General features: G+C 39.1%; 1 protein-coding gene across 5 annotated transcripts in view; it reads right to left on the bottom strand.

The window, feature by feature from the left end:
• The window catches only part of GABRA2 (gamma-aminobutyric acid type A receptor subunit alpha2), a 127,491-nt gene that overhangs the window by 64,397 nt on the left and 50,341 nt on the right, over positions 1–12,753 (bottom strand). The window lies entirely within an intron of this gene.

The following is a 12,753-nucleotide window of genomic DNA, read 5'->3' as shown; positions in this document are numbered from 1 at the left end:
AAATTCTTTTTCTTAGAGATGCAGTTATAGATAAATTGAGTCAATTTCCTGTTTCCAAGCTTGGTAGGGGCAGAATGTAGACAAGGATATAATTTCCAGTCCAATATTTTAACTACCAATAAGTATGGCTTCCATAATTTGTATTGCAAACAAGGAAGTCACTCTTTATTGCAGTTCATTGTATAAACATGATTTCAAGACCACGTTAAGTCAGCGGAGGCAGCATATTTTTTAGTGCCTGACTACATTAATTATAAGTCAATGCATGTAGCCAATTTCTGAAGAATTATATCTACTCACTGAAATATAACCAAATTGCAAGGCTGCTCTTGGGGTGATTTCTCATTTACTTTGATTTAGTGAACGTATTTTAAAGTAGCAAAATTTATTTTATTTTACCCTTTTTGCTAATAAAGACTAGTCTCTTCTGAGTAAATCCAACCAGTGTATTTCTTCTATAACAAAGAAAAATGTGGTTTATGAAGCAGGTATATAGCTATTAAAGAAACGATACCCTTGGAATATATGGAATGGTTAAGCTCAAACACTTCAAGCTGGTACTCAAAAGGGTGTGAACAACACATGTAGCGCCCAGTATTAGCATTGCAAAAAATGCCAAAGCAAAACAAAACAAACTAACAAAAAAAAAAAAACACAAAAAAACCCAGAGAAGCTTAAGAACAGAGCAGCAGAGTGCCAATCAACCCCATTAATACAAGACCATAAAACTCTACTATGCAAGCTCACACAAACAGAGATTGCAGAATACCACAGCTACCGCATCTTCTGACCACTGTGCAAGGAAGATAGATGTCTGGGATTTCTACTTGGAACCAGAGGTCGAGTAAGTTTCATGAAAAAATTAAAAACTGATACTGAAGATTCAGAATCTGATAGCGGATTGTTAAAATCTATCTAATTGAAATATTCAAAATGATTAATAGTTATAATAGTTAATTGCAATTCACTTTAATATAATGGTTTATTTAAACTTCACAATAACTTATTAAATATGCTAAATATCCCCATTTCACAGTGGAAAATACTTCAGAAGCCATACTCATTAAAAAAGAGGGAATGCCAATCTTTGCACTCAATTATGCTTTCTAATACCACGCTCTTTTTGTTATACCATATATAAAAATAATCACTGGAGGCAGGACGTCAGAGTGAAATTTCCATCTTTTTAGACCAATAAACAGATGAGAGTCACGGATTATGGAAGATTATAGGGAGAATTTAGTTGCAGAGCTGAAAATGAAGCTTTAGAATCTCTGCCAAAGTCTTCTTTCCACATTCAAAACTGACTTAAACATTAGATAAAAAGACAACAAAAATAATAAGTTAGGTAATATAAAATAGATGTTAAGAGCATGGGCTCTGAAGTCAGATTGATTAGGGTTCTTGACCTTGACCAGTTTATTTAATCTTACTATTTCAGTTGACTTATCTATAAAATGGTGATAATAATAAAACCTACTTCTTACAAGGATCAAGTTAAATAATATGTGTGAAGTTCTTAGAAACAGTTTGGACATCAGGTACTGTTCTTAGAAACAGTACCTTATATAAATCACCTTCAAAATCTATTTCTCCCTCCATTCCCCAGACTCAACAAAAGGGCAGTGGGACAAGTAAGAGACACTCAGCAACAAAAGATCATGAAGTAAAGTGCCAGGGGCACAGGCTGAGCCACAAAAGGTCACAAAAAGCCCATTAAAGAATAAGCTACCTGTGTTTTCATGTGGGGGGCAATAAAGAAGTAACTGCAAAGAAATCACAACTGTGTCCCATGAGAGAACCTGCATATGTCACCCACAGAAATGGCACTAATTGCCAAGAGAGAACCACCAACAGAGTAAGCTATAAGTGAAACATATTTTCCTCCTTTGTATAATCTCTCTTTCCCTTGCCCCAACTCTGGAAGACTCAGAAAGAAGAGAGGAAGAGCCTTTTGTCCACGGCACATGCCTTAGCTGTGAACATGGCTGAGAAAAGGGGAGATGATCTAACTAGCATTAAAGACTGATGTTTAAATCAGACTGTCTTGGACCCTTTGATATTTGAGTGAATGGAGAGCTACAGGGTACGCTCAAGATATTGTCATGATGTGGGAAAAGGAGATCCAAAAATGAAGTGTTGGGGAGTTTGGTCGGTTGACTCTCTAAAGCCCTTGGGGGGGATGTCCAGATACTTTCTTCACAGCATCCAAGTCCCAGCATGATTTCTCCCTCCCTCTCCTCTGTAGCCTGGTGTTAAGCAGTCGCTCCTCCAACTGCACTCCGCCTGTAGCAATGCTGGCTACTGCCTCTGATGTGCCATGTTCCACCTTACTACCCAAACTCACTGATGTCTGCTGCAGCGGCTTTTCCCTGCCAGTCCCTACATTTGGCCAACTTTTACTCCACACTGAGAACAAGGACTATGAACACATTCTTCAATGCTGTATCACCAGCATCTAACAAACTGCCTGGAACATAGGAAATAAACAACAATTAGTCCATGAATGAGCGAATGAGAGACATCATTAGAAATGATATGTAGTTGAGGCACCTGGATGGCTCAGTCAGTGAAATGTCCAACCCTTAATTTTGGCTCAGGTCATGACCTCATGGTTCGTGTGTTGGAGCGCAGAGCCTGCTTGGGACGGTCTGTCTGTCTGTATCTCTCTCTTTCACTCAAAATAAGTAAATAAGTAAAAAATAAAAATAAGAATAAAAAGAAATTAAACGTAGCAACAAGGATTCTGGGCAAAAACAACTCTAAATCTATAAAGAGAAAGTCATCAGCAGACAGATGGTAGAAAAGCTCTCAGATATCTTGCAGCAACCAGTTACCTGCATGCGATACCCCAATCCTTAATTTCACAAGTGTGAAGTGTGCATGTTTACGTGTGTGTGTCTGTGTAACTATATTAAAATAACCACAGTAGCCCTTTATTGTGTACAATAGTTACATTTAGTTATGTTGGCACATCTCAAAAAAGCCATGCCATAACAAATGGTCTGGGAAAAGCGATCTACTATGTTTTAAAGTTTCGTTTGTGGATGGTTTTGCAGCTTTCTTTTTTGGGCAATTGGCTATAAGGCCTTCGTGATCTGGCTCTGAGTTCTTTTCTAGCCTCATCTCACCCCAAATCCCTTGAAGCATTCCAAGCTCTAGTCACACTGAATTTTTGCATTTTACTAAATTCAATTGGCTCTTCCAATTTATGCTAAAACTCTCCCCTCATTTGTCCTCTTTGGTTATGTTCTTTTCCTGGAAACCTTCTCAGATAGAGATATCCTATACCCACATCCCCTCTGCTCTATATTAATCCATAAGTACTTCAATAAAAGCGTGATCCCACTGTTCTAGAGTTGATAACTTTTCTTAGCTGTTTCCCCACATCACTGTGAACAACTTGAGGATAAGCACTGGTTATACTTAGGTATTTCAGCTCCCACACTGTGACAGACACAGAGCATGTACTTAGTAAATCTTGCTGAAATGAACAAACACAACTCATGCCTTGTAGTCGTTCTGATGGTGATAAAGAAGAAAGACATGTAAAGATTTTTATATTCCAGTATATAAAGACATAAAAACGTGTGAACACCCTGTGATAGAACACAAGGACAAAAAGGACTGACCCTACTTGGAGTAGCTGACAGAGACACCAGAGAAGATGAAATTTGAGCTTGGCCTTGAATAAATGAAAGATCTCCAGTTGGCAAAGGAGAAGGGAAGCCTAACAAGAAAAGTGAAAAACATCTCCACGGAGTTGTTAAAGATAATGGCATGTTCAGAAAACAGTGAGAAGTTCAATGTAATCTTTAAAAATAAAATCCTCACCGATAGTTATAATGCCTTACAGCTACTGCCCTCTGTCTCGCCTCCTCTCCTCAACCACGTTGCTTAAAAATGTTGCCTCCACAATTTCTGCATTTCCTCACCTCCCACACTCTCAACCCACTGCAATCTGGTTGCTTTTACCACGATCAGCAAATACCTCCTTGTTCCTAATCTAATGACACATTTGAATCCTTTTCTTGGCTTTACCACAACACATGACACTGTTGTTCTCTCCCTACTTTTGCACTCATCCTTTGCATTTGGTATTAAACTATTTTCTCCTGGTGTTGTGGGAAACCATTGGGAAAATCTTCACCATGGGATCCGAGACCTTCTGTGTCTGCCAACAATCTACATGCAACGGCAACCCCGGGAAAATGTATGGGAGTAGCCCCAATAGATAATATCCATTATTCTTGACCAAGGCAAACAAGTTCTACGTGGCTCTCCCCAAAAGACAGATTCCACTCTTGAAACCTGACGAAAGAATATGCGACCTCAGCGATTTTAATTGAAAAAAAAAATCACTCATTTTCATCAATCATAGCTGTTTATTATTTGGTTTATAAAAGGAATGGGCAAATATTAAGCAATACCCCTCTACTTACGAAGCCAAGACACCTGCGACTTGATGTATTTGGTTCCTGAAACCTCCCTCTCTTGCAAGAAGGTAGGATGGAGTCAAACTAGTCACACCGTCTTTATTTGCCCTCTTTTCTGAAACTTTTGCCACCCCCCCCCCGAGGTTTTACTCTGAGCAACACCCTTGGGTTCTTCTCATTACGGAACAAACAATACCACCTTCAGTATACAGAATCCTACCTTGACAGAAGCCTGTAAGTGATACAAATATATGACTATTGCACATCACTGCATCTGAGGAGGAATAAAAGGCAGTAGTTCCTAACTTCTGCTGTTAAGGATCAAAACAAAGTCTGTTTCAGAGAAGAGAATCCCCCTTCATGTTGACAGATATCCATGGCTGCTTCTCAGTCTCCTTTAATTTTTTTTTTTTTTTTTATTCTCTGGGGTGCCAGGGTGGCTCAGTCAGTTAAGCATCCACCTCCTGATTTCGGCTTAGATCATGATTCACCGTCGTGTGATTGACTCCCATGTCGAACTCCACACTGGAAGTGGGATCTGCTTAAGAGTCTCTCTCTCTCCATCTCCCTCTGCCCCCCCCCCTTCAAAAACCTTATTTATATTCTTGTATTCTAGAGTTTCTGTGAAAGCATGATGACCATTTCACTTGAAATCTCTTTCTTTGCCCAATGTTATGCACGCCCATGGTTTCAATTACCATCAAATGGCTTCCCAAACTATCTGCACTCCAGCCCTTCTTCTGAGCTCTGGATATATGCCTGCACTTAGACATCTCCAATTACATTTCTCACAGAGACCCTAACTCGGTGACCCAAGGCATAAGTTCTCATTCCCCAAACACCAAAACAAAAGCAAACTAAAATTTATCCTGCTGTTTGTCATATCCCAGTGAGTGGTACCATCAACCCAATGCCCCAGGCCTTCATCCTGTGCTTTTCCTTCAACTCCTACATCCAACAGATCACCCAGTCTTACAGATCCTATCATGTGGAGATCTAATAAATCTTTTCAGGTTTTCCATCTTTGGGACCACAATTCTGGCCCAGTCCAGAGTCATTCTTGAGTGGAATAAAACAGCTTTCAAACTATCATTTCCTTTCCCTATCCTCTAATACAAATTACTGGACTGAAGAAAATCTGACTCCATCACATGCCTTCTGTATTACCCCAACCCCCCCAACCTAAAAATGGCTTTTTGCTGCCTTCAGCATAAAATCAAATACCTTAAACTGTTAAAATGCAGACTGGCATCCCACACAACTAGCAATTATGATCGCACAGATTGTAGAAGGAGCCCAGGAAACAATCCAATCCAAGTGCCTATTGAATAACATTTTAAGGAACATTATTAAAAACTCTAAGAGGAGGGGCACCTGGGTGGCTCAGTCGGTTGAGCGTTTGACTATTTTGACTCAGGTCATGATCCCAAGGTTGTGGGATTGAGCCCCTTTGGCTCCGTGCTGGAGCCTGTTTGAGATTCTCTCTTTCTCTCTCTCACTGCCCCTCTCCCTCTGCCCCTTTCCCCTGCTCTCTCTGTCACACACACACACACACACACACACACACACACACACACACACACTCCCTCTCTCTCTCTCTCTCTCTCTCTCTCTCAAAAACAAACATCACACAAACAAATAAACCTTTAAGACAATACTGAAAAATACTGACTGACTGAATGAATGCTCTCAAAGTCTAATTTCTATCCTTCCAAATATCAATACCCTTCCAGTAACCAAATTCTACACGCCAGCTGTGAAGTGAGTAAAGATGATTACTTTACTTGTGATACTGTATACAGAATTCACGGCGTTTATAACAGGTCTCCTTATCTAGCTACATTGACAAATAACAAGTCGATAAGGGTTATCACCTAAGTCTGGTGTCAATTTTTGACCAAATGTCAAGATCTAATAACTCTCAACCTCCCTATGATGTTAACTACCAGAATACTTTATATCTCACTAGCTTCTGGGGAGTCTAAGAGATTATGCAGTCTGTTTTCATAGAGACAGAAAAGTATCAACCAAGGGACTGAAATGATCAACAAATCAAGGTCAAAGCTTACCTGACTGCTTGCTGCTTAACAGCCTAATGGGAAACTTTGGCTCAGAAACCTGGAGGTGACTTCAAAGTTTGTACTGTTCGATTTCTAACCCTAACACTTAGCACTGCAAGAGATTATCATTTGGGCTGAGGTTCTAGTCTAGCTTTTAGTGCAGTAATTGGTAGCTCAACCTGAAGAATATGCACATATAGCGAAAATGTTTACTAATATGAAAAAAGACCTATATAGAAACTAAGAAGAAAAGAAAAAACAAAACAACAGAGGAGTGAGTTACAAATTGCTAAAATGCACATGCCTACTACAAACTTTGTCAACTGTCAGCTACTAGTACACTCCCAACTTTAATTACCTTCTACTCATGAATTTTTTAAATGTTGAAATAAAAGATTTTTAAACTTAATTGCAGACACTGTAATTAGAATCTTTAATTATAATTTAGATATGCAACTTTCTTTGGACAATTACACTAGTTAATGATTCTGAGCTAGCAGTGTGTATGTGTGTATGTGTGTGTGTGCATGTGTGTTTGTTCTTTTGGTTCTTAATTCTTTTTGCTATGCTGCTTTTTCCTCTCAGGCTAATGTCACAACAAATCTGCATCACTGACCTGAACAGGACGTAAGGGTTTGGGTCTATGCACACTGCATAGAAATAAATGAGTGTATCAGCTAAGCTACTATAAGTGAAATTAGACTTATTCTTTACTTTTTTTTCTCATTACCAAGTTGCTCCTATAAGATATGAGTTAAATATCTTCATATCTACCTGTATATATGAGTAATAGTAATATAAGTGTATCTTCCATATATAATAAATGTCTTCCTCTTTAGAGTGTCACATGTAAGTTTCACTTCTTTGCCATCTATACTAACACAAATTCAGATTTTCCTCATTATATATTGCTTCTCAGGAAAAGTAATATCAATACTGAAAATAATTCCATTTGGTTATCATGAAGACCAAATAATTCCTTTTCATAAAATGTGTATATGTTTTTGAATTCTGTCTTTCCTAATAGGTTTACAACGTGTGTGTGTGTGTGTGTGTGTGTGCGCGCGCGCACGTGCATGTGTTATATGTATATAGAGGTCACTCAACTGTAATTTTTCCCACCTTCTTTCTTTAGATTTGAACTAATATCAAACAGCACCTGATGACTGACAAAAATACCTCTTGACTCTCAAAATCCTTCCCATATCACACATTATTATGTACACCAATTATCAGTGTATCAACTCTCAGCTCCCATCCAGGTTCCCCTTTTTTGTGAGAAAGTATGTGTGTATCTGTGCACGTGTGTGTGTGTGGGGGGGGGATGTTCCTTGCCTGTTCATGATGCTTCACCCCTAGAAGTAGATGCTGCTTTCTGAATTTGCTAGTTCTGTGTTGCTTAGAGTCTTCTTTTACCATATATATATATATATATATATATATATATATATATATATATGTTTTTTTTTTTCTTGAGACAGAGAGAGAGGGAATCTTAAGCAGGATCTATGCCCAGTGCAAAGCCCAACACACAGCTCGATCCCACAACCATGAGATCATGACCTGAGCCAAAACCAAGAGTCGGATGCTCAATCGACTGAGCCACCCAGGCATCCCTACCCTGTTCTATTATTAAAGCACCTGTTCTAGCTAATAATTCATTTTATTAGATTTTGTGTGTTCAAGTTCTGTTATAGCTCCTTTGGTTTGACTGAACTGGTCTGATGACAGAGTAAGTATGTACCCACTCAGTGGTCTTGCAATTCATCAGACTTCCTCCAAGCCAACTATTGGTAAGATTAAGTAAGCAAGGTGAATAAAGATGGAAATAATGTAGAAAATCTGACAGAACCAAAATAATTCTATAGACCGTAATAGGCTAGGTAATTCAAGGAAAATGTATCATTAGGAAAAAGGTCTAGGGCCTTCAAGTGTCTCAAGAGCCTACTAAGATGTTAAATATGTACTTCAGTTTAGGGAATATCTCCATATAAAAGTGCACATGTACACACACACACATACACACTCCAAAATAGAAAAGGGAAAGTAAAAAAATCAAAATAAGTAATTTTGTTTAAATGTTGCCAACTTCAATTCCACTCAACTCAATTTAACCTATATCATATGGATCCTGAGTGCATTTTAATGTTTAATACAAAGTGTGGCAGGGCCCCCCATATATGAAGCGTATTTGGAGCCGGCTAGAATTGTTTTAAAGTTCCTGAGCTAGATTCACTGAAGAGGGCACAATTTTTAATTCAATTCAGATGAAGGAGCTTAAATTTGTTCTGTTGCTAATGACTGCACACCTAACAACAGCTACCAGCTTTTTACTTTTAACTTTTGTGCATCAGCTTGTTAATATGTACCTTATTTTTAAGAATGACTGCAGCAAACAGAACCAAAGGCATGTAACTGCTAGGATTATGATTCCCAGATAATGACTGCTTTACTCACACATGGTCCTGCCCAGTTCTGGGGCATGTTGACCTTAACCTTTCAGTCTTCAACTTCACATGTCAGCACTCCCTGCTCTTGGTTTCAACTTGACATCCGTGGATTCCTTATGTCGAATGCTAAGCTTTAATTCTTGCAGGAGAATCGTAATGCTTTCTCCATTTTTTTTTTCTTACTTGACTTGAACCAGAATTTAGGATTTGTAAAAAAATATATATAAATTTCCCAGGGCACCTGGGTGGCTCAGTCGGTTGAGTGTCTGGCTTTGGCTCAGGTCATGATCTTGCGGTTTGTGGGTTCGAGCTCTGCGTCAGGGTCTGTGTTGACAGCTCAGAGCCTGGAGCCTGCTTCCGATTCTGTGTCTCCCTCTCTCTGCCCCTCCTTCATGCATGCTCTGCCTCTCTCCCTCTCTCTCCTTCCCTCTCTCTCTCAAAAATGAATAAACATTTAAAAATTAAAAACAGGGGCGCCTGGGTGGCTCAGTCGGTTGAGCGGCCGACTTCGGCTCAGGTCATGATCTCACGGTCCGTGAGTTCGAGCCCCGCGTCAGGCTCTGGGCTGACAGCTCGGAGCCTGGAGCCTGTTTCGGGTTCTGTGTCTCCCTCTCTCTGCCCCTCCCCCGTTCATGCTCTGTCTCTCTCTGTCTCAAAAACAAATAAACGTTAAAAAAAATTAACAAAAATTAAAAACAAAAAAAAAACAAAAAGAAAAAACATAAATGTCCCAACAAATGCCTGCAAGGAATTCCTGAATGAAACACCAAATGATCACAGTTTCTTTTCCTTTTTTCTTTTTTCCCTCTAAATTTCAGCTTAAGTAAGGTATAATTGACAATAAAATTATAAGACAATTAAGGGTACAAAGTAATGACTGATATACATATACATGGTGAAAGGCTTCCCCCATTTGGTTAATTAACACATCTATCAACTTATATTTCTCTTTGTGTGTGTGTGTGTGTGTGTGTGTGTGTGTGTGTGTGAAAACATTCAAGCACTACTCTCTTAGCTAATTTCAATTATAAAATATAGTGTTATTAACTACAGTCACCATGTTTTACATTGGATCTTCAGACCTTATGCATCTTGTAGCTGAAAATTTGTACTCTTTCGCCAACCTCTCCCTATTTCCTCCACCCCTAGCCCCTAGCAACTACTTATCTATCCTCTGTTTCTGAGGTTGAAATATTTTTATTTTTTTAATTTTTTTTTTTTACATTTATTTACTTTTGAGAGACAGAGAAAGACAGAGCACAAGTCGGGGAGGGACAGAGAGAGAGAGAGGAGACACAGAATTTGAAGCAGACTCCAGGTTCTGAGCTGTCAGCCCAGAGCCCGACGCGGAGCTTGAACCCACAAACCACGAGATCACGACCTGAGCCGAAGTCGGAGGCTCAACCAACTGAGCCACCCAGGCGCCCCTGAGATTTTTTTTAAATGTATTCCACATACAAGAGATAGCATGCAGTATTGGTCTTCTTCTGTCTGGCTTATTTCACTTAGCATAATACCCTCAAGGTCCAGATTGTTGCCGCAAATCCAGATTTTTGTTTTTTTCCCCCATGGCCAAATATTATTCATATACAAATCTATATGAATTACATATGTGTGTATAACACATATAGTTTCCCTATCTTGGTTCTTGTGAATAATGTTGCAATGAACATGGGAGTGCAGAAATCTCTTTGAAATCCTGTTTTCATGACCTTTGCATATATACCCAGAGGGGGAATTGCTGAATCATACAATAGTTCTCTTTTCAAATTTTGAGAAACCCTCTTACAGTTTTCCACAGTGGCTGCACCAATATACATTTCCACCAATGGTGCACAAGGGTTCCCTTTCCTCCACATCATAAACAACCCTTATCTCTTGTCTTTTTAATGACAGCCATACTAACAGGTGTGAGGTGATACCTCAAGATGGTATTGATTTGCATTTTCCTGATGCTCAGTGATGTCAGGCACTTGTCATGTACCAGTTGGTCATTTGTATGTCTTCTTTGTAAAAATGTCTATTCGGTCTTCCTTTATAAATTGGACTGTTTGTCTTCTTTTCTACTGAGTTGTGTCAGTTCTTTATTTTGGCTATTACCACCTTATCAGATATATGATTTGCGGGTATTTTCTCCCATTGTGTAGGCTGCCTTTCCATTCTGTCGACAGCTTCTTTTGCTATGCAGAAACTTTGTAGTTTGATGTAGTCCCACTTGTTAAGTTTTGCTTTTGTTGTTAGATCCAAAAAAACATTACCAAGACTGATGTCAAAGGGCTTCTCTCCCATGTTTTCTTCTAGGGTCATTATGGTTTCAGGTGTTCTGTACAAGTCTTTAATCCATTTTGAGTTGAAGCTCCCTGCTTTCTAAATGTATCCCACAGTATGGTCAGAAGAAAAAGAAGGAGGATTAGTCTAATCCATTGTCACCACTGGAAAAAAGTCAACTTAAACATTTTGCCAAAAATATATGAGTGAGTGTGTCTAAAACCTCCAGGAAATAGGGGCGCTTGGGGTGGCTCAGTCGGTTAAGTGTCTGACTTCGGCTCAGGTCATGATCTCACAGTTCGTGGGTTCAAGCCCCGCTTCGGGCTCTGTGCTGACAGCTCAGAGCCTGGAGCCTGTTTCAGATTCTGTGTCTTCCCTCTCTCTCTGCCCCTCCCCTGTTCACGCTCTGTCTCTGTCTCAAGAGTAAATAAACATTAAAAAAAAATTTATAAAACCTCCAGAAAATAAAAATTTCATATGTCTAAAAGAAGTATATATTTTTCTATTTTTGATTTTTTTAGTTAGAATAATAAACTTTGCAAAAATAAAAACACAAAAAAGCAAAAACATCAAAAGTAACTGTAAGCATCAATATTCACAACAAAAAATCCACAACATTGAAAAATTTGATATTTGGGGTCCTATCTTATTTGCCTTTCTGATTTGGCTGGTAATAAGCATCAAAAGTAACATTAAAAGAACCTCCATTTATATACTATCCTGCTAGTTTTTCAGTGTAGTGCTTGACGAAATTCTGACTCTGATTCCACATAGAGGTCAGGTGCTCATTCTCTCTCTTTCTAATATTTGAGAGCATCTACCGAGACCAAGTGTACAGATATATTGTCTTTATAGCCAACCAGTAATGTTTGGAAGATGTACTCAAGCTAAATAGGTCTCTGTCATCTTTTCAAGTTCCTGTACACTTAAAATTGACCTGTAGAAAGAGGCAGATTAATATTTCAGATCACAATAGAGATACTGCAAGGGAGGGAGGAGGATTATGTTGAAGAGTAGTATTTTTTTCTGTTGCTGTACAATTGTGGCTAAGGCCTGGAGTTAAGAGGGAAAAAAGCACTTAAATCTGCACATTATAATATGAAAGAACTTCAAAGACTTGCCAGTTTTCAGGATCAACCCCATCCCCAAAGCTGGGGATCATTACCCCTCTGCCACCTTTCATTTTCAGGTGTCCAAGTCAATTTATGAAAAGGCCCATGAGGGGTACCTGGGTGGCTCAGTCGGCTAAGCGTCTCACTTCAGCTCAGGTTATGATCTTGATCTCACAGTTCCTGAGTTCCAGCCCCAGGGCTCTCTGCTGTCAGGGCAGAGCCCACTTTGGATCCTCTCTATGCCCCTCCCCCAAGTGCATGTGGGTGAGAATGCGTGCTCTTTCTCTCTCAAAAGTAAATAAACATTAAAAATTTTAAAAAGTACTGTGAGGTCAAACAAGAGATTCTGGTGGAAGACAAAGCAAATTTCTTAAATGATAGAAGTAGCATATCTGCTTCCTGAAGGAAAGGTAGAGAGGTCCTAACG

The sequence above is a fragment of the Leopardus geoffroyi genome, chromosome B1 (genome assembly GCF_018350155.1).
Source record: "Leopardus geoffroyi isolate Oge1 chromosome B1, O.geoffroyi_Oge1_pat1.0, whole genome shotgun sequence".
Classification (NCBI taxonomy): Eukaryota; Metazoa; Chordata; class Mammalia; order Carnivora; family Felidae; genus Leopardus; species Leopardus geoffroyi.
The sequence above is the reverse complement of the archived record's forward strand: the minus strand, read 5'-3'. Positions and strand labels throughout refer to the sequence as shown.